Source organism: Dasypus novemcinctus, chromosome 5 (assembly GCF_030445035.2).
Source record: "Dasypus novemcinctus isolate mDasNov1 chromosome 5, mDasNov1.1.hap2, whole genome shotgun sequence".
In the NCBI taxonomy this organism is placed as follows: Eukaryota; Metazoa; Chordata; class Mammalia; order Cingulata; family Dasypodidae; genus Dasypus; species Dasypus novemcinctus.
In genome coordinates this window covers 80,122,107-80,143,546 of record NC_080677.1, presented here as the reverse complement: position 1 = coordinate 80,143,546, position 21,440 = coordinate 80,122,107, and the positions used below count along the sequence as shown (strand labels likewise).

At 42.9% G+C, this 21,440-nt stretch overlaps 2 pseudogenes; one reads left to right on the top strand and one right to left on the bottom strand.

The window, feature by feature from the left end:
• Positions 1 to 9,243: 9,243 nt before the first annotated feature.
• On the top strand, positions 9,244 to 10,930 carry LOC101444928 (tropomyosin alpha-3 chain-like; annotated as a pseudogene).
• Positions 10,931 to 19,924: 8,994 nt separating this feature from the next.
• On the bottom strand, positions 19,925 to 21,068 carry LOC111767281 (LIM domain-binding protein 1 pseudogene; annotated as a pseudogene).
• Between the last annotated feature and the right edge of the window lie 372 nt (positions 21,069 to 21,440).

Below are 21,440 nucleotides of genomic sequence, written 5' to 3'. Positions count from 1 at the left end.
AGTTTTTTATTTCATTGATTTTCTCCATTGCTTGCATGTTTTCAATTTCATTCATTTCTTTTCTAGTTTTTGTTTGTTTTCTTTGCTCACTTAAGGCTTAAATTGCTCTTCTTTCTCTGGTCTCCTAAAATAGAAACTTAGATTATTGATTTTTTTTGTCTTTTTTTAATGTTACATTCAAAAAATACGAGGTCCCCATATACCCCTACCCCCCTCACTCCACTCCTCCCATAACAACAACCTCCTCCATCATCATGAGACATTCATTGCACTTGGTGAATATATCTCTGAGCACCGCTGCACCTCATGGTCAATGGTCCACATTATAGTTTACACTCTTCCCCCAGTCCACCCAGTGGGCCATGAGAGGACATACAATGTCCAGCAACTGTCCCTGCAGTTGCCACCCAGGACAACTCCAAGTCCTGAAAATGCCCCCACATCACATCTCTTCTTTCCACTCCCCACCTCCAGCAGCCACCATGGTCACTTTCTCCACATCAGTGATACATTTTTTTCAGTTACTAATCACAATAGTTAATAGAATATCAGTAAGTCCACTCTAATCCATACTCTATTCCTCCATCCTGTGGACCCTGGGATGGTTATGTCCACTCCCCCTCTATATCAAGAGGGGGCTTAGATTCCACATGGATGCTTGCAGTTGTAGGCACTCTTGGCTTCCTGATGTGGTGTTTGACCTTCTCCTCCCTGTTAGCTGGCCAGGGTAAGTCCAATAAACCAGAGCTTAGGAATTGCAAGTCTGTTGAGGCTCAGGGCCTGGCTATCACATGGAGAATCCAGAGATTCAGGTCCCCTGAGTATACACTAAACCCCAGCGCCAACCACAGGTCCAGTAAAAGTAACAGGAGAGGCTAGTGAACAAAGATCACATGTGAGTCCAACTCCATCACACTCAGGAACACAAACTCCAAAGAGGGCGAACTGACATGGCACTGAACTCCATTAGATTATTGATTTTAAATCTTTCTTCTTTTCTAATATATGAATTTAATGCTATAAATGCCACATCCCACAAATTTTGCTAAGTTGCATTTTTTGTTTCATTTAGTTCAAAACATTTTTAAACGTCTCTTGAAACTTCTTTGACTACTTCCTTGGTGCATTGTTTAAATGCCAAATAATTTGAGATTTTCCAACTCTATTTTTGTTATTGATTTCCAATTTAATTCCATTGTAGTCTGAGAACATTCTTGATACAATTTCTGGGTTGTTGTTGTTTTTTTAATTTTCAAGTTTTTTATGACCCAGAATGTGGTTTCTCTTGATGACTCTTTGTATGTACGCTTGAGAAGAGTATGTGTTCTGCTCTTGCTGGATGATGTACTATATAAATATCAGTTTCATCAAGTTGATGGTATTCTTGAGTTCAGCTATACCTTTACTGATTTTCTGCCTTCTGGGTTAATACTATCTGAAAAAGGTATTGAAGTCTCTGACTGTAAAAGTGAATTTTTCTATTTCTTCTTGCAGTTTTATCAGTTTTTACCTCAAGTATTTTGACATCCTTGTATTAGGTGCAGACATGTTTAAAATGATTATATCTTCTTGGAGAACTGATTCCTTCGTTATTATGTAATATCCCTCTTTATACCTAATAATTTTCCTTGTTCCAAAACCTGCTTTACCTGAAATTAATATAGCTCTTCCAGCTTTCTTTTGATTAGTGTTAGCATGGTATATCATTTTCTTGCTTTTAACTTACCTATGTCTTTTTTATTGTGGTAAAATACATATAACATAAAAATGGACTTTTTAGCCATTTTCGAGTGTACAGTTAATTCAGTGGCATTAATTACATTCACAGTGCTGTGCTACAATCACTTCTCTATTTCCAAAACAGTCATCTCAAACAGACACTCAGTACCCATCAAGCAATAACTCCCCACAGCCCCTGGTAACCTATAATCCATTTTATGTCTCTATGAGTTTGCCTGTTCCAGATACTCGTATAAGTGGGCCCATACGCTTCTTATACTTCATGGTCTGGCTTAGCATAATGTTTTCAGGGTTCATCCATGTTGTAGAATGTATCAAAACTTCATTCCTTTTTTTTTTTTTTTAATTTCTCTCCCGTCCCTCCCCCCAGTTGTCTGTTCTCTGTGTCTATTTTACTGCATGTTCTTCTTTGTCCGCTTCCGTTGTCAGCGACATGGGAATCTTTGTCTCTTGTTGCATCATCTTGTGGTGTCAGCTCTCCGTGTGTGCGGCGCCATTCCTGGGCAGGCTGAACTTTCTTTTGCACTGGGCGGCTCTCCTTACAGGGCACATTCCTTTCACGTGGGGCTCCCCTACGCGGGGGACACCCCTGCGTGGCACGGCACTCCTTGTGCACATCAGCACTGCGCATGGCCAACTCCACATGGGTCAAGGAGGCCCGGGGTTTGAACTGCGGACCTCCCATGTGGTAGACGGATGCCCTAACTACTGGGCCAAGTCCACTTTCCACCTTCATTCCTGTTTATGGTATATATAAACTATATTTTGTTTATCCATTCATCTGTTGATGGACAGCCCAAATGAGCTGTTTCTACCTTTGACTATTATGAATAATGCTGCTGTGAAAATAGGAGTATGACTATATATGTCAGTCCTTGCTTTCAGTTCTTTGGGGTATATACCTAAGAGTGGAATTGCTGGGTCATATGGTAATTCTATGTTTAACTTTTTGAAGAACCACCAGATTGTTTTTCATCAGGTTGTTTTTACAATCCTGCCAGCAATGTATAAAGTTTCCAATTTCCCTGCCTCCTTGCTAATCTTGTTATTTTCTGTTGTCGTTTTTAATAATAACCATCCTCGTGGGTTTGAAGTGGTGTCTCTTTGTGATTTTGATTTGTGTTTCTCTAATGACTAAAGATGTTGAACATCTTTTCCTGTGCTTACTGGTATGTCTTTGAAGAAATGTCAATTCATGTCCTTTACATGAACATTTTTAATGTGAGTGTAATGGGTTTTTTTTTAAAGATTTATTTTATTTCTCTCCCCTTCCCCCCCTCCCTCCCATTGTCTCCTCTCTGTGTTGATTTGCTGTGTGTTCTTCTGTGTCCGCTTGTATTCTTATCATGTGGCACTGGGAAACTGTCGCTTTTTTTGTTATTGCATCATCTTGCTGCGTCAGCTCTCCGTGTGCAGTGCCACTCCTGGGCGGGATGTGCTTTTTTCACGCAGGGCAGCTCTCCTTGCAGGGTGCACTCCTTGTGTGTGGGGTATCCCTGCACAGGGGACACCCCTGCGTGGCACGGCACTCCTTGCACGTGGCAGAACTGAGCGTGGGCCAGCTCACCACATGGGTCAGGAGGCCCTGGGTACCAAACCCTGGACCTACTATATGGTAGGCAGATGCTCTATCAGTTGAGCCACAACTGCTTCCTTGGGTGTAATGTTTATATAGTACTATGCTGTTACTTTTTCTACTTAATATACTATATACTGCCTTTTTCCTTAAAGGTGAATTTATTTCAAATGAACCTATGTTCAGGTAGCAAAACTGTATTTTTTCTTAGGAATCTTGACATTTCATCTATTATTCAGAATCACTCATTTTCCTCAGTAAACATTTATTAACTGGATTCTATATTGAAAACATAGGCAGAAAATCTTTAACTCATTTCCTGCTGGTTTTTTGGGCAAGTATTCGATTAACTTATGTCATTATTTTCCTAATTTCTAATAAAATATCGACATATTAAAAGAAAGCTCTACCTAATTTTTTCAACCTTCTATCTTGTTAGGGATATATATATATGTAGTGTTTTTGTTTGTTTGTTGTTGTTGTTTTAGGAAGTACAAGAGATTGAACCCAGGACTTCATATATGGGAAGTAGGTGCTCAACCTCTGGGCTGCATTCGCTCCCCAATGAGAGTTGAGTTTTTGTTTGTTTTTAGGAGGTACCAAGGATCAAACCTGGGACCCGCATACATGGAAAGCAGGCACTCAACCACTCGAGCTACATCCACTCCCCAATAAATATTTTTAAACTTTTTTTTGTCACTGCACTTTCAGATATATTTCTGGCTTAAGGTGGCAGACTGAATACATGCTTCTATCTTCTTCCCCTTCCAAAATGTCTTTGCATTTATGGAATTATATAAGAAAGTAAGCAAGTGGGTTCGTATTCATAAGAGAACAGAGGACATTGCACTTAGCCCAACACATCAGACGTAATGAAAGAAATCTTGGCAAGCTTGAGGCCCCTAATACAAAGCAGGGCTGGGCCAGGGAGCCGTTTTGAGGGTAATTCATTAAAGAAGCAACCCTGAATTGCAGGGACAGTTGGTTCCCTCCCCCTCTCTTTCATTGATTATTTGTTCCACAGATATTTGTTGAGCATCTTGCAAAGCACTTAGGCACTGTTCCAAGTGCTTTTGCCATTGAGATGAAGCCAGTGAACAGTTCTCCATAGAAAGCTGGCAGGTGGCCTAAGGAGGGAGCCCTCTGAAGCGCTCCATGCCTGTATAAAGAAGTGCAGAACTTGAGCAGGCCTCAGAACTCCAAGCAGGATAAGTGGGGAAGAGGGAAGGCGACTACCTAGCAGAGAAGCACTAAACCCGTTCCATCCAAGGTAGAGCCCTCCTTCATTTAGCAGCGGTGGGGTTCCCCGTCCAGCCCGCTGGTTCTTCCCCCCACACATTATCCAGCCATCTGGCTGGGAGGCCAGCTCTGCCACTTGAGCAGAAGCAGCAGGCTCTCCTCTGAGGGAGAAACTTGCTGGAGAACAGAAACCTTTACTAAAGAAACACACCCACCATCACCTCCACTAGCCAATGCAGGCCTTCACTCTCTGTGGAAATGGAAAGTCCTCGTGTCTGCTGAAAGGCAACAGCATGGAAGAGAAGGCCCAAGATGAACAAACTGAATAATGAACTTCATAGGAAACAGACAATTCTGGAAACAGAAGAGAATTTCAAATTGTCTTAGTATAATCAGTCTGCAATGAAAGGGAATTAATCAGACAACAAAAAGAGTGATTGCCAAAATAATGTAATGGATTGGAAGAGTGGTAAAGTGGATTAACTGAAGACAAAGTGATGAGTAGGACAAAGTAGAGGAAGCCTCTCAGAACAGAAATCGAAAGGCCAAGGTGGAGGATAGTTCAATGTGATAGGTGTTCTAGGAGAGAATAGAGATAATGGAGTGGGGAAATAAGTAACAGATGAAAAATTCCTCTAACTGAAGAAAAACATGACTCGCCAAGTACCTAAAAGGACTAATCAAAAGGGTCCACATCTAGGCACATCTTGGTGACACCAGAAATCAAAATTTTTTTGCAAAGAGGGAGGTGAAAAGCCGTGGTACTTGCAAAGGATCCCAAAATCAGACCGAATTCAGATTTCTTATCACCAAATGCTGGAAAACATGGGAGCAATGACTTCAAAGATAATAAGAGAGAAGTGTTAGAACCTAAAATTCTATACTTAGCTAAGGCATCAATTAAAAAAAAAAGATTTTCAGATTCAGATATAAAGATATGCAAAAGGTTTATCACCCTCTATGGGAAGATTTCTTGAGCAGGTCCTCTAGTAAAATAAAAATAAATCCAAAAAGAAAGATGATATGGGAATACCACCTAGAAATTGAAATACAATGCAATGAATGATAATAGAAATAAAATACAAGAGGGTAGACATTGATATGTAAAAGATTCTCCTCTAATTGCTGAAATATCAATGCCATAGGGTTATATTTTCCTTTTTACTGGAAATGATACACTGCTTGGTTACATAATAACATTCCAATATTCACAGATTTTTTTTTAATTAGAAAAGTTGTAGTTTTATAAAAAATTATGCATAAAATACAGAGTTCCCATATACCACCCTATTAACACTGCATTAGTGTGGTACAGTTGTTACAATTCATGAGAGGACATTTTTATAATTGTACTATTACTATAGTCCATTGTTAAAAATAGAATTCACTGTTTTTTTATTTTTATTTTACTGACATACATACAACTTAAAATTTCCCCGTATAACCACATTCACATGTAGAATTAAATGCTGTTAATTATATACATATACACAATTTTGTGCTGCCATCACCACCATTCATTACCAAAATTTAGGATTAACCCAAAATGAAACTTTGTACAATTTAAGCAGTAACCCAACATTCCCTACCACAACCCTATCCCATGATAACCCAGATTCTAGATTCAGACTCTTGAGTTTACTTATTCTAATTATTTCTTATCAGTGAGGTAATATAATATTTATCCTTCTGCATCTCACACGTATCCCTAGATATGATATCAAATTTCATCCATGTTGTGGCATGTAACAGAACTTTGTTTTTTTTATGACTGAATACTATTCCATTGTAGGTATATACCATATTTTCTTTTTTTTCCCCACATTTTATTTACCCATTCATTGGTTGGTGGATACTTGGATGACTTCTATTTTTTGCCATCTATGAATAATGCTGCCATGAACATCAGTGTGCAAATATCTATCTGAGTCCCTGCTTTCAAATCTTGGGTTTTCACCTAGAATTTGGAATGACAGGTCATTTGGTAATTTTGCATTTCTGAGGAACCACCAACTGTATCCCACAGCTGCTGCACCTTTTTACATTCCTACCACCAATGAATGAGTGTTCCTACTTCTCCTCACCCTCTCCATCACTTGTCATTTTCTTTTTTTTTTAAGCGTGGTCATTCTACAGGGTATGTAATAGTATCGCACTGTGGTTTTGATTTGCTTTTCCCTAAAAACTAGTAATGTTCAGCATCTTTTCACATGCTTTTTGGCCATTTGTATCTTCTTTTCGGTATATTCAGAGTTGTACACTCACCACTTCAATCAATATTAGAGCATTTTCATTACTCAAAAAAAAAACAACAACCCCAAAAAAAAACCCCTACCCATTAGCAGTCACCTCTCAATCATTCTATCCTTCCCCGGCCATACAAAACTGCTAATCTATTTCCATCTCTGTAATTTATTTGTCTTTACATTTTGCATAGATGGAGTCAATATGTAGTACTTTTTGTCTAGTTTTTGTGTACTTAGCATGCTTCCTTTTTTGACCATTGATGGACCATTATTAATATATTACTATGCACTACTGTCCATGGTTTGTTTGGTTGTATTTTTGCCCTAATATCACCTCTTGTAACATTAACATACGTTTGTTCTGTTTCAGGGGGAAACATTCTTATATATGCACTATTAACCATACTCATTTTTCACAAGCAAGTTTGCTCTGTTGTTTCATGTTTTAGCTGTCCTTCTAGTGATTTACACATCCTTAAGCTTTCCCTTTCAACCACTATCATATCCCTATATCACCTCTACTAATCACAAACCCTGTGATATGCTTTCACCATTTCTATTCATTTCCAAACATTTACAGTCTTTTCACCAGTTCTGCACAGATTAAACTATAGCTTTCCACTCTCAAAACACATTCTATTTTCTGGTGAATTATATTCTAGCTATTAACTCCATGGATTTGCTCATTATATTTAGTTCAAAATAATAAACTCATACAGTGTTTGTCTTTTTGTGTCTGGCTTGCTTCATCCAACATGATGTCTTCCAGATTCACCCATATTTTCATATGCTTTACAACTTCATCTCTTCATACAGCTGAATTATATTCCACTGTGTACATATCCCAGTTGGTTCATATATTTGTCAGTTGATGGACACTGGATTGTTTCAAACTTTTGGCATTTGTGAATAATGTACTTACGAACATTGGTATGCAGATGTCTGTTTCTTGTCACTGTTCTCAGTTCTTCTGGGTATATACCTAATAGCAGTATTGCCAGGTCACATGATAGACCTGTATCTACCTTCCTTAGGAACCACCAAACAGACTTCCACAAAGGCTGTACCATTCTACAGTCCTACCAATAGTGAATAAGCATTCCTAGCTCTCCACATCCTTTCCAATACTTGTAGCTTTCTGTGTTTTTTTTTAATAGTGGCTATATTAGCAGATGTGAAATGAATTCTTGTAGCTTTGATTTGCATTTCCCTAATAGCCAGTGATGTCGAACACTTTTTCATCTGTTTTTTCACCATTTGTATTTCTTCTCTAGAAAATGTCTATTCAAGCCTCTTTTTTTTAATTTTGTTTATTTTTATGCCCCCCCCCCCATTATTTGCACTCACTGTGTTTGTTCATTGTGTGCTTGTCCTCCTTTTCTTTTTTAGGAGGCTCTGGAACCAAACCTGGGACCTCCCATGTCGGAGGGCGGCACCTAGTCACTTGAGCCACCTCCACTCCCTGATTTGTGGTGTCTCTCGTTGTGTTTTCTTCCTTGTGTCTCTTGTTGCATCATCTTGTTGCATCAGCTTACAATGCCAGCCTGTCACGTCGGCTCACTGTTCTGCTCATCTTCTTTAGGAGACACTGGGAACCAAACCTGGGTGTGGTAGGTGGGAGCTCAACTGCTTGGGCCATATCCACGTCCCTATTCAAGTCTTTTAATTCATTTTTTAAATCATGTCATTCGTCTTTTTATTGTTGAGTTGTAGGATCTCTTTATATATCATAGATATTAGACCCTTGTCAGATATGTGATTGCCAAATATTTTCTCCCATTGCATAGCCTGCTTTTTTACCCCTTTCACAAAGTCCTTTAAAGTACAAAAGTTTTTAATTTTGAGGAGGTCCCATTTATCAATTTTTTGCTTTCATTGCTTGTGCTTGTGATATAAGTTTTAAGAGACTCCCACCTACCACAAGATCTGAACGTGTTTCCCTACATTGTCTTCTGTGAGTTTTATGGTCCTGGCTTTTATGTGTAGATATTTGATCCATTTTGAGTTGCTCCTTGTATAAGAAGTGAGATGACCCTTTTCCATTCTTGATTATCAGTGTCCAGTTCTCCCAGCCCCATAAGTTGAAGGAACTACTCTGTCCCAATACAGCAGGCGTGGTGGGCTTATTAAGAATCAGTTGAGGGGCGCTGATGTGGCTCAAGCAGTTGGGCACCCACCTCCCACGTGGGGGATCTCGGGTTCAGTTCTTGGTACCTCCTGAAGAAGACTAGCCACGAGGAGCCGCAAGCAGAAGTGGCTCAAGCAGGAGGGCACACGCCTGCCTCCTGAGTAGGTTCCAGAGCCTCCTGAGGAAGACGAGCAGACAGTTGAGGGAGCCATCTCAGGATGGTGGGAATAAAATAAAAAGTGAAAACATCAGTTGATCAGAGAAGCAGCCTCAAAGCCAAGCGGAGGAGGCAGGAACCCGAGCGCGAGCAGTTGTTGAGTGGGTGCCATGGCTGGGATCACCTCCCTCGGGGCGGTGAAGCACAAGACCCAGGTTCTCCAGCAACAGGCTGAGGACGGCAAGGAGAGAGCCGAGTGCCTCCAGCAGGCAGTGGAGGGAGAAAGAGGCCCTGGAATAGGCTGAGGCCACGGTGGCCTCCTTGAAGCGTAGGATCCAGCTGGGGGAAGAGGAACTGGACCGTACTCAGGGGCGCCTGGCCACTGTCCTGCAGCAGCTGGAGAAGGCAGAGGAAGCCGCTGGTGGGAGCAAGGGAGGTGTATTAGTCAGCCAAAGGGGTGCTGACGCAAAATACCAGAAATTGGTTGGTCTTGTTAAAGGGTATTTATTTGGGGTAGGAGCGTACAGATACCAGGCCATAAGCGTAAACTACTTCCCTCACCAAAGTCTATTTTCATGTGTTGGAGCAAGATGGCTGCCAACGGCTGCGAGGGTGCAGGCTTCCTGGGTTCCTCTTGGCTCAGCTCCTCTGTTTTCTCCACAAGGTCAGCTATAGACTATGAGGCTCTCTAGGCTTTGCCTCTCTCCACAAGGTCAGCTGTAGACTGTCAGGTGAACGTCTCTGTCTCTCTCCCTGGGGTTTCTGCTGTGTCTAAGAAGCTGTCTCTGTTCCTCTGTGTTCTCCTGGCCCAGGTCCTCTCTCTCCGGGGCTGGCTTCTGTTTCCTCTGTGTGCTGACTTCCTGGGGCTCCAGCTTAAGGCTTCAGCATCAGACTCCAGCATCAAGACTCCAACATCAGAAAAACCTGAACTCTCTCCTTTGCCATGCCTTTTACCTGTGAGTCCCTACCACCAAGGGGTGGGGACTCAATGCCCTAATGATGTGGCCCAGTCAAAGCCCTAATCATAATGTAATCATGCCCAGGTACAGACCAGATTACAAACATAATCCAATATCTAATTTTGAAATTCATAACCATATCAAACTGCTACAGGAGGTATGAAGACGATTGAAAACTGGGCTTTAAAAGATGAAGAAAAGATGGGACTCCAGGAAATCCAACTCAAAGAAGCTAAGCACATCGCAGAAGAGGCAGATTGAAAGTATGAGGAGATGGCTCATAAGTCGGTGATGATGGAAGGGGACTTAGAACCCACTAAGGAATGAACTGAGCTGGCAGAGTCCCGCTGCCAAGAGATGGATGAGCAGATCAGACTGAGGGACCAGAAGCTGAAGTGTCTGTGTGCTGCTGAAGAAAAGTACTCACAAAAGGAAGGCAAATATGAAGACATATAAAGGTTCTTACTGATAAACCCAAGAGGCGGAGACCCGGGCTGAGTTTGCTGAGAGATCGGTAGCCAAGAGGGAAAAGAGAATTGATGCTCTGAAAGGTACACTGAAATGGGCCAAGGAGCAGCACCTCAGGACACCAAAAATGCTGGAGCAGACTCTGCTTGCCCTGAATGAGGTGCAGCCCCGCCCTGCCTTGCTGCGGCTCCGTCCTTGGACCCTGACTCCCCTGAGGCTGACCTGTAAACCGAGAGCTGATCTGTACCTGGAAGGCTGCTTTCTCCTTCTCCCCTCTTCTAGAGTTGGCCGCTGGGCTGGGGCCGCAGCGCCTTCCGCAACAACATCCAAGGGAATGTGAGCGCAGCGCAGGCATCTTGAAAAGCATGTTGTGATGTTTACATTTTGTAATTATCCCCCGTTTTTGTTGTTGTTATAGCAACCATTAGTAAAATATTCCAAATAATTCCACAACTCTGAAGTGGCAGTCTAATCCCTTTCTCATTTTGGGAAGGTAATTTTTCAGCTTAATACATACTGCCCCCTCCAGAGAGGGGAAGAGGGATGGGCCTGCCTCACTGAGAGCCAAATATAGCCCAGGGGGAAACTCATTGCACCAGCCAAACCAGAAAAGTGACCCCAGGAGTTAGTCTCCTCCCGACCCTAACCCACCCCCCCCCCCCCAAAAAAAAGTGCTTTTTGGATTTTCAACTTTAAAGTATCTTAGAGCAAATTTATTTATTTTTCTCATCAGAAGTGATCAAATTAATACGGTAAGACCCTTCAGACCAAATCTTTGTCCCATCCTTTTTCTACCCCCTTCTCAATGACTCACAGAATGGATCATATCCCCCTTATGTTGGGGTGACTATTGATTTACTCACCTGCCTCCTTTTAAAAAAGGAAAGAAAAGAAAACTACGTTTTTGCCACTATTTTAGCCATGTGAAACATCTCACAACTGAAAAGTCCCATCTCATACTTTGGATCAGTCAGTACTGGAGAAATCTTGAATAGATTATGGACAAAACTTTTTTTAAAAATTGTGTATTATTTTGAAACTTTGCTTCTTTGGGATCGGGGAGTGCTGACCACCCCATCTGCCTGTGAGTGCTCTCTACAGTCTGGGTGGCAGTGTGCTGATCCTTTACAATTCCTTTCCTCACCCAGTTCCCCTTTTTGGTGAGGTTTCTGGGAGGTCAGTTAGGTGTGCATCCTGCAGTTTATTGGCTTAAAATGTACTCTCCTTTGGGGACCAGTGGGAGAAAGAGAAACCAATAATGCAACTGTTTTGATTCTGAAATTTGACATTTCTTTTTGAAATAAAGAACCAGTAGTGAATAAAAAACACTACTGATTTTTTTTTTTTGATCTTCTATACCTCCACTATATTGAATTCATTTATTAGCTCTAGTAGCTTTGTTGTAGATATTTTAGGATTTTCTATATATAGGATTATGTTCTCTGCAAATAGTGAAAGTTTTACTTGTTCCTTTCCAATCTGGATGTATTTTATTTCTCTTCCTTGCCTAACTGCTCTGGCTAGAACTTCTAGTACAATACTGAATAACAGCAGTGACGGTGGGCATCCTTGTCTTGTCCCTGATTTTTTTTTTTTTTTTAAGATTTATTTTTATTTATTTAATTCCCTTCCCCTCCCCCGGTTGTCTGTTTTCTGTGTCTTTTTGCTGCGTCTTGTTTCTTTGTCCGCTTCTGTTGTCGTCAGCGGCACAGGAAGTGTGGGCGGCGCCATTCCTCGGCAGGCTGCTCCCTCCTTCGCGCTGGGCAGCTCTCCTTATGGGCGCACTCCTTGCGCGTGGGGCTCCCCTATGCGGGGGACACCCCTGCGTGGCAGGGCACTCCTTGCGCGCATCAGCACTGCGCATGGGCCAGCTCCACACAGGTCAAGGAGGCCCGGGGCTTGAACCGCGGACCTCCCATGTGGTAGACGGACGCCCTAACCACTGGGCCAAGTCCGTTTCCCTTGTCCCGGATTTTAGAAGGAAAATGTTAGCCTTTCACCATTGACCATGATGTTAGCTGTAGGTTTTCATATGTGCCTTTTATCATGTTGAGGAAGTTTACTTCTATTCCTATTTTTCTAAATGTTATTATCAAGACAGGATGCTGAATTTTGTCAAATTCATTTTCTGTACCAATTGAGTCGATCATGTGGTTTTTATTCCCTTTGACTGTTAATATGGTGTATTACATTAATTTATTTTCTTATGTCGAACCACCTTACATGCCTAGGATAAAAGCCGCTTGGTCATGGTGTAAAATTCTTTTGATGTGCTATTGGATTCTATTTCCAAGTATACTCATAAGAGAAATTGGTCTGTAATTTTCTTTTCTTGGAGTAACTTTGTCTGACTTTGGTGTTACGGTGATGTTTACCTAATATAATGAGTTAAGTAGCATTCTCTCCTCTTCAATTTCTTGGAAGAGTTTTAGCAGAATTGGTATTAATTCTTCTTGGAATGATTCACCTGTGCAGCCATTTGTTCCTGGGTTTGTCTTTGTTGGGAGGTTTTGATGACTGATTCAATCTCTGTATTATAATTGGTCTGTTGAGGTCTTTTATTTCTTCTACAGTCAGTACAGTTAATTCTTGTGTTTCTAGGAATTTGACCATTTCATCTAGGATGTTGGCATACCATTGTTCATAGTATGCTCTTATTATTCTTTTTATTTCTGTGGGCTCTGTCATAATGTCCCCCCTCTCATTTTGTATTTTATTTATTTGCATCTTCTCTTATTTTGTTTGTCAATCTAGCTAAGAGCTTGTCAATTTTATCTTTTCAAAGAACCAAATTTTAGTTTTGTTAATTCTCTCTATTGTTTTTTTTAATTTTCAGTTTCATTTATTTCTACTCTAATCTTTGTTATTTCTTTCCTTCTGCTTGCTTTAGGTTAGTTTGCTGTTGTTTTTAGTACTCGAGGTGTTTAATTAGGTCTTTGATTTTAGCGTTCTTCTTTTTTTTTTTTTAAGTTTTACATCTCTTTTTTTTAAGATTTATTTATTTATTTCTCTCCCCTTCCCCACCCCAGTTGTCTGCTCTCTGTGTCCATTCGCTGTGTGTTCTTCTTTGTCTGCTTCTATTCTTGTCAGCGGCACCGGGAATCTGTGTCTCTTTTTGTTGCATTACCTTGCTTTGTCAGCTCTTTGTGTGAGCAGCTGCCACTCCTGGGCAGGCTGAACTTTCTTTTGCATTGGGCGGTTCTCCTTCCGGAGCACACTCCTTGCGCATGGGGCTCCCCTACACGGGGGACACCCCTGTGCGGCACGGCACTCCTTGTGCACATCAGCACTGCGCGTGGGCCAGCTCTACTTGGGTCAAGGAGGCCCTGGGTTTGAACCATGGACCTCCCATGTGGTAGGCGGACGCTTTATCCATTGAACCAAGTCCGCTTCCCTCTTTCTTCTTTTTGAATGTAAGCATTTAATGCTAAAAATTTCCCTCTCACTACTGCCTTCACTTCATTCTGTAAGTTTTGATATGTTTTTGTATTCTTGTTTTCATACTTTCCAATATATTTACTGATTTCCCTTACAATTTCTTCTTTGACTTACCAAATGTTTAAGAGAGTATTACTTAATTTCCTTATATTTATGGATTTTCCAGTTATCTGATTGTTGTTGATTTCCTGCTTCATTCCATCATAGTCAGAGAAGATGCTTTGTATGATTTTGGTCTTTCTAAATTTATTGAGACTTGTTTGGTGAGCAAACATGTGGCCTATCCTGGAAAATGACCTATGTGCACTTGAGAAGACTGTATATCCTGCTGTTTTGGGGTACATTGCTCTGTATATGTCATATAAGTATAGTTCATTTATCATATTATTCAAGTTCTCTGTTTCCTTATTGATTATCTCCCTAGATGTTATATCTATTGATGAGAGTATTAACGTCTCTTTTATTATAGAGGTGTCTATTTCTCCCATCAGTTTTGATAAACTTTAACATTCAGTGTGGGAAGCAGACTTGGCTCAATGGATAGAGTGTCCACCTACCACATAGGAGGTTCAGGGTTCAAACCCAGGGCCTCCTTGACCTGTGTGGAGCTGGCCCACATGCAGTGCTGATGCGTACAAGGAGTGCTGTGCCACACAACGGTGTCCCCCGCATAGGGGAGCCCCACGTGCAAGGAGTGCACCCCGTAAGGAGAGCCACCCAGCACAAAAGAAAGTGCAGCCTGCCCAGGAATGGCACCGCACACACAGAGAGCTGACAAAGCAAGATGATGCAACAAAAAGAGACATAGATTCCCATGCCACTGACAAAAATAGAAGCAGACACAAAAGAACACACAGCGAATAGACACAGAGAGCAGACACCTGGGGTGGGGGGAAGTGAATGCAAAACAAATCTTAAAAAATAAATAAATATAAAAAATAAATAAATAAAATAAAACATTCAGTGTGACTACGGTAAAGCCAGTGCTTACTTCAGCCATTTTGTCTGTGGTTTCTATATGTCATCTCTCTCTCTTTTTTTTTTTTTTTGGTCTGTCTTTTCCTTTATTTTTCTGTACAGTTGATTTTTTGTCATGTATCTGAGTGATCCCTTTCTCATTTGTGTTTCTGTATGTTTTTAAAATACTATTTTTGTGGTTAACCTGGGTTTTAAATTATACCACCTTCATCTATAACCTACTAATTTTTAAAAATACCAACTCAGCTTCAGTAACATACACGTTCTCTGCACCCATATCCCTCTCTTTCCCCTCTTTATGTTATTTTAGTCCCATTTACCACTGTATATTTTGCATGTGTTATCAGAAATATGCCTTTTTCTTTTTCAAATTTATTCTGATTCTTGTATGAATTAAAGAGTGGAGCTGTATATTGAGGATACAGTACTATTTGGTTTTGCGTTTACCCTTTGTTACCCTTACTGAAGAACTTTATTTCTTCACGCTATTCTGAGCCACTCTCTCCTGTCTATTCCTTTGAACCTGCAGGAGTTCCTTTAGTAATTCTTGTCGGGTAGGTGTTTTTGTTTTGTTTGTTTGTGAACTCTCTCAATTTCTGTTTAACTGTGACTATTTTAAACTTTCTCTCATTTTGTTTGCAGGACAGTTTTGTCTGATAAAGAATTTTTAGCCTGCAGCTTTTCACTTCCAGTACCTTAAATATATCATACCACTGCCTTCTCGCCTCTATGGTTTCTGATGAGAAATCAGCACTTAGTCTTATTGAGGATCCATTGTATGTGACAAATCGCTTTTCTCTTGCTGCTTTCAGAATTTTCTCTTCATCTTTGGTATTTGACATTCTGATTAGTATGTGTCTCAGAATAGGTCTATTAGGGTTTATTCTATTGGTAGCATGTTGTGCTTCTTGAACATGTATATTTATGTCTTTCATAAGAGTTGGGAAATTTTCAGCCATTATTTTCTCACATGTTCTTTCTGCCCCCTTTCCCTTTCTTCTCCTTCTGGGACACCTATGATGCATATGTTTGAGCACTGCATGTTTTCACTCAACTCCCTCAAGCACTGCTCAATTTTTTCTATTCTTTTCTCTGTCTCCTGACTGTATGATTTCAATTGACCAATCTTGTAGTTTGCTGACTATTTCTTCTGCCTGTTTAAATTTGCTGTTGTTTGCCTCTAATGTATTTATAATCTCTACCATTGTGCCCTTCATCCCTTTATTTCTTGTACTTTTTTATACTTACAAGTTCTTTTTACTCACATATTGTCTTCTTAATAGACCTTATTTTCCTTCATTCCCTTGAATTGATTTAGGAGGTTAGTTTGAACATCTTTGATTAGTTGCTCCATCTTCTGAGTCTCCTCTGAAGTTCTATTTTGTTACCTTGACTAAGCCATGTCTTCCTTTTGTTAGTATGGCTTGTCATTTTTTGTTGTCAAGGCATCCGATTATCTTGTTGTGTTAACTCTGAAGGCCTGTTTCTCCCTTTTGTCTAGGGTTTTATTGTTGATTGGCTTTGTTTTAAAGCTTTTTCTTTGACAGGTGGTCCAACTTATTCTAGATCTTTAGAATGACCCATTTTTAACTGTTCTGATTTTCTCAGCTCTTCTTCATCTGATTCTTGTACTGGATATGCAGTGCAATTTTTAAGATTGCACTTTTTGTACAATTGTTTCACCCCTAGAAAAAGGCTTCCTTTCCTCTGTTCATTCTCTGGGTATCTTGAGCTGTTCTATTTGTTTTTATGGAGAATTTTCTTCCCAGTACCTATGTTTTGTTTAAATTTTCTCCCTCACTCAGTGCCCCATTCTCCTTACACTTTTCAGTTCTAGGACCTGTCCTATTTTACAGCCATTTATTTTAACATCACCCGCCTCTTCTTTTTTTTTTTCCTGTGAGGCTTTTCTACGTCCAGTTTCCTTCCTGTTAGGGTATCCCAACACAGGGGACCAGGTGAGATTAACCCAGAAAGATGGGTCACTTCAGAAAAAGTCCATTTTGCAATTAGGCGGTCCACTTAATTGAGATGAGGGCCCAACAGTTCTTGCCAGCAGTTCTGTTGTGGGATCCCTCTTTCCCGCCCTGACACGGGACCCTTTTGTATGCAGCTCTCCTCAGTGGCTTGTGTTCCACCCTGGGTCTCTGGATCTGTGTGGAGTTCTACCTGCTGCTGTGAGTTACCCTGTATTCTCTGTCTGCAGTGGGAGGGACCTGGGCCATTCTGCCTCCTTCAGACTCCCAAGCTCCTCACTCACAGTGAGGAAGAGGAGAACAGGAACCGACCAGTGGTTTGGGATGGAATTTTCCTACCTAATATTTTTCTTTTCTTTGATTCAGTGTTTGTGGAGTCCTTCCTTTTTTTTTTTTTTTTTTTTTAAATTTCTCCCCCCTTCCCCTCTGCCCAAGTTGTCTGTTCTCTGTGTCCATTTGCTGTGTGTTCTTCTGTGTTTGCTTCTATTCTTATCAGCATCACCGGGAATCTGTGTCTCTCTTTTTGTTGCATCATATTGCTGCATCTGCTCTCCGTGTGTGTGACACCACTCCTGAGCAGGCTGCACTTTTTTTGTGCTGGGTGGCTCTCCTTATGGGGTGCACTTCTTGCACTTGGGGCTCCCCTACGCTGGGACACCCCTGTGTGGCACAACACTCCTTGCGCATATCAGTACTGCGCATGGGCCAGCTCCACACGGGTCAAGGAAGCCCTGGGTTTGAAACATGGGCCTCAAATGTGGTAGACAGACGCTCTATCTTTTGAGCCAAGTCCACTTCCCTGGAGTCCTTCTTGAGTCTCTACCATCTTCCAGACTTCTAAGCAAGTAGAATTTGTCCTTTTATTTGCTAAATCTCTGGGAAGGCTTTTTCAGGGGATGTCTTTCGTCACCATGTTGATGCCATCATCTCATTCATTTTTTTTTTTTTAAGATTTATTTATTTATTTAACCCCCCCCCCTCCCCTGGTTGTCTCTTCTTGGTGTCCATTTGCTGCGTCTTGTTTCTTTGTCCGCTTCTGTTGTCGTCAGCGGCACGGGAAGTGTGGGCGGCGCCATTCCTGGGCAGGCTGCTCTTTCTTTTCACGCTGGGCGGCTTTCCTCATGGGTGCACTCCTTGCGCGTGGGGCTCCCCTACGCGGGGGACACCCTTGCGTGGCGCGGCACTCCTTGTGCGCATCAGCACTGCGCATGGCCAGCTCTACACGGGTCAAGGAGGCCCGGGGTTTGAACCGCGGACCTCCCATGTGGTAGACGGACGTCCTAACCACTGGGCCAAAGTCCGTTTCCCTCATTCATTTTTAATGCTGAATAATATTCCATTGTATGTATTTACCACATTTTATTTATCCATTCATTGATTGATGGACATTGGGTTGCTTCTATCTTTTGGCAGTTGTGAGTAATGCCACAATAAACATCAGTGTGCAAATGTCAAAGTTCTTGAACTTGATTACTATACTAAAGATGGTTACATATGTGAATATGCTTATTCCTAAAAAATGTACGTTTAAGGAGCATGATGTATACAGCCTATTCTCAAATGTTTAGAAAATTGATAGGTTAGATATATAGATAGAATGATACAGCAAATGTGGCAAAATGTTGAAATTGGTGGATCTAAGTATGGGGGAGGTATATTGGAGTTCTCTGTAAGGGGTTTATATTATTTTTGTGACCATCCTGTCAGTTTGAAATTATTTAAAATTTTTTAAATTTAAGAAAAAATAGTAGAGAAGAGAACCATTGAAAGGTTAATGGGGAAAGTCAAGGGGGTATAAGTTTAATAAATCACTTCTATAGCAGGAAGTAAAAAATGCATTCTAAAGTTGTTCATCAGAATATAAAAGTGAATGGGTGTTTTTTTAAACTGAAAAGTATCTTTATTGATCAGTACCATGCATGACTTAATAGCCCCACCACCACCACCAATAAAAGTGCCTTACCATTGGAGTGGGACATCCATCTTTCCCACCCTTCCCCTTAGTGCCTGACATAATACCTAATACCTTTCTTTCCATCAGTGGCAGCTGGGTTGGAGGAAACAGCATATGGTGGGCCCCAGAAGCCAGAGGGAAGAGTGGGGAAGGAGGTGGTGTCAACACTTCTGGGACTGGCCACAGGAAAGGGCAGCAAAGCCACAGAGCAGAGTCTAGCCTCATGGAACCCTTCTCTTGGCTCACCTTGGCTCCTGAGCCTCCATGTCCATCTGTGAATGGAGGTGAGCATCCTGGTTACCTCCTCCTGCCTTCTATGATGTTTACAAGGGAAAAGGCACAAAATATGATTTTGTTTTAATTTACATTTTTAAAAATATAAAAACCTTTAATAATTAAAAAAAACTTGGTAGCAGAAGGGGGGAGGGTCCCAGAGATTTGTTGTTGTTGTTTTGAGGTACCAGGGGCCAGGGATGGAAGCCAGGACCTTGTACTTGGGATGCAGGCTCTCAACCACCAAGCCACATCAGCGACCCTGAGTTGATGTTTCCTTTTTCTTTTTTTTTTTTTGCTTTTTGTTTGTTTTTGTTTTTTTCAGGAGACATGGGGATCTGAACCCAGGACCTCCCATGTGGGAGGTAGGTGTGCAACCACTTGAGCCACATGTGCTCCTGGCCCAGAGCTTTAGCCTCTACTCTTGGCCACCTATGGGGAGTGCCTGGGGAGGGACACTTGAACAAGCCTCACAACCTTAAGTCCTTAAGGGCTGTGGGGACAGATAACTTCAGGCTTGAGGGGGGTGGGTCTAGAGGATGCAGAGCCCAGAACCTGGGGTAAGGATGGAGGCAAAAGCCCTGGGAGTAGTCAGGAGATTTCTTAGAGGCCAGAATCCACGTGGACATCTACACGAGTACCAGTTCCCCAAAAGGGTCTGCAGAGGCCAGACCCAGCCCAGAGTCCCCGGGGGGGCAAATGTTGGCATCTGCCCCTAGCAAGTCCAGTTCCTTCCTGGAGTAGGTGGATGGAGTTTGCGTACTTTAGGTGTTCTGTCTCTTCATTCTGTCTTCAGTTCCCTGGGGCTGTGAGGGGTCGGGCAGGCAGAGCGCTGGGCGGCCAAGGCAGACCCTTGCTGGAGGCCCCTGACGTGGGGTTCTCGGATTTGCTTTCCTGACTGGACACAGGCTTGCTCTCCCAGGGTCTTTGGGGGCCCAGGGCCAAAGTGGGTGTTCTCCAGCTGGGTGACCAGCCTCTCATCCTCGTCCTGGTCCCCGAACGCCCTGCCCATCAGGGTAGGTGCCCCTCCCCCACATCACATCACGGCTGGAGAGGGGGAAGGTGCAGGCTGGGCTCTTCTTGCTCTTGCTGGTGTCGAGGTGGTGTCCCGAGCTCATGCCACCGCCCCTGACATCTTCCGTTTCCGCTCTTCACTGGACCTCAGGATCCAGCTGGCAGTGCTGTCAAACCCACCACTGCTGGAAAAGGCAGTTGCAGGGACTGAGGCTGTAGATGCAGTGACAGGCCATGCTCCCGCATGGGCTGGAGTATCGCACAGAGCTGGAGGTAGCTGAGAGTGTAACTGGACGGCCCACATCAGGTAATGTTTTTGGGAAGCTGATCCAGCACCTGGGGCCCCGGGCATGCGCAGCAAGGATGCTGCGAGCATGAGTTCTTGGTGCTGCCAGATACTGAAGCCGTTGGCCTTTAGCCCCATCATGTCTCAGACATGAACTCCATGGACAACTGGCTCGTGACACACCTGGGTGAACAGGGGTTGCCGTGCTGGGTCACCATGCTGTCCTGGTCACAGTGGAGGGACACGAAGTTGCTGTGGAACGCTCCTTGGGGTGGTTAAGCACACAGTACAGCCCTGGGGCACCCCCTCAAAGATGCTGCAGAGGTAGCTTGAGATCAGGGAGCATCCTGTGGGCAGAAAGTAACGGTCAACGGTGGCAATTAAGAAGTCCGCGGTGAAAGCATCCCACCAGAGTCACACGCCGTGGTCCAGTTCTGAAGCCATTTGTTAAGCCAGGTTGGCTGCCAGACGTTGTGCACCTGCCGATTCCAGGCTCCGCGTGTGTCGGCGCGTCCGTCAGCGCTGCGCCCGCATCCCGATGCCGCGTGGTGCCACCGGCGGCGGCGCGTACAGCTTGACTGACTTTGAGGAACAGCTAGGACCGGCGCAGCCCACGGACATCTTCATATCGCCGGCCGCTGGGGTCCAGCCGAGTGGCCGGGCCGCCCCGCGCGTGCGCAGGCAGGCCCGAGCGCCCCCACCCCCCGCCCCGCCGCGGGCCCTGCGCGGCCTCAGCGGTGCCGGGCACCCCCGCTGCAGCGAGGGGCCGCTCAGGTGCGGGCCAGACAGGAGGTGAGTGGGTATGAAAATGAACCAAAGAATTAAAACCAGAAACGGCTAACAGTTTTTGTTGTGGTGGTGGCGTGTTTTTGGTTTGGGTTTGTTTTTTAAGGTATCAGGGTCTGGAATTGAACCCGTGAGAAGCGTGAGAAGCGGGCGCTCAAACCTCTGAGCGGCACCCACTTAATTCGTTTTTATCTCTAAATGTGGGCCTGGGAATTTGGGAGG